Below are 935 nucleotides of genomic sequence, written 5' to 3' on the forward strand. Positions count from 1 at the left end.
CCGGCGTCACCGCCCCCGGCCCGCCCCTCGCGCGGGGCCTCCCTGGCCGCCGGCGCGCGGCTGTGACGCACAGAGCACGCGCACCCCACGGGCCGGTTCCAGCAGGCGGGTCCTGGGCACCCCCGGCCCCGGCTGAAAACACCAGAATTCTGCGTAAAGCGCTACACAGACTTCATAGTTTGTTTCTATACGGATATAAAAATATTTATCGATCGTGTAGCGTAGCGGAAGGTGGAAGTGTTTAGACTGAACAAGAGGAGGCTCAGGGGAGACCTTATCACTCTCTACAACTCCCGACAGGAGGCTGTAGCCAGGCAGGGATCGACCCCTTCTCCCTGGCAACCAGTGCCAGGACAAGAGGACACAGCCTCAGATTGCGCAAGGGGAGGTTCAGGTTGGATAGCTGGAGAAATTCCTCTACAGAAAGGCGGGGGGAGGGGGGGGGTTGAGAATTTTTTCCCCTGAAAAAGGTCTGCCATTCATGTCCAGGGGCAAGCGTCACTACAGGACACGAAATGATTCACACAAACACCTCTCAGTATCAGAACAGAAAAAACAGTGCCTTTTTTCTCTGACTCCAGTATTTATAGATTCTCGACACTGACCAGGGATTGGATAATTAAGTTACCACCTTCCCAAGCACACCAGTCATGAGAAACATCCATCAAAAGACGTTTCTTAGAAGGAATGTGACAAACAACTTAAAGGACTTTCATGGGAAAGTAAAACTATGAAAACATTATCAGAAAGCTTAATTTTCAGGGTGACAGGCCCATTCTTGCATGAGATTGTCAGATTGGTTTTGGACTCCACAGATCTCTATGAGTTAAACATCTCTCTGTGATGGTCCCCTGTCACACTGTATTAGGAACAGCAAAATGACAACTCTCTAGCCTTAGTTGCAAAAGAGAGCACTTTTTATTTTTCCAGATCTT

Source organism: Pseudopodoces humilis, chromosome 3, assembly GCF_049639895.1.
Source record: "Pseudopodoces humilis isolate 2021_Gansu_Grassland_sample_001 chromosome 3, ASM4963989v1, whole genome shotgun sequence".
Lineage (NCBI taxonomy): Eukaryota > Metazoa > Chordata > Aves > Passeriformes > Paridae > Pseudopodoces > Pseudopodoces humilis.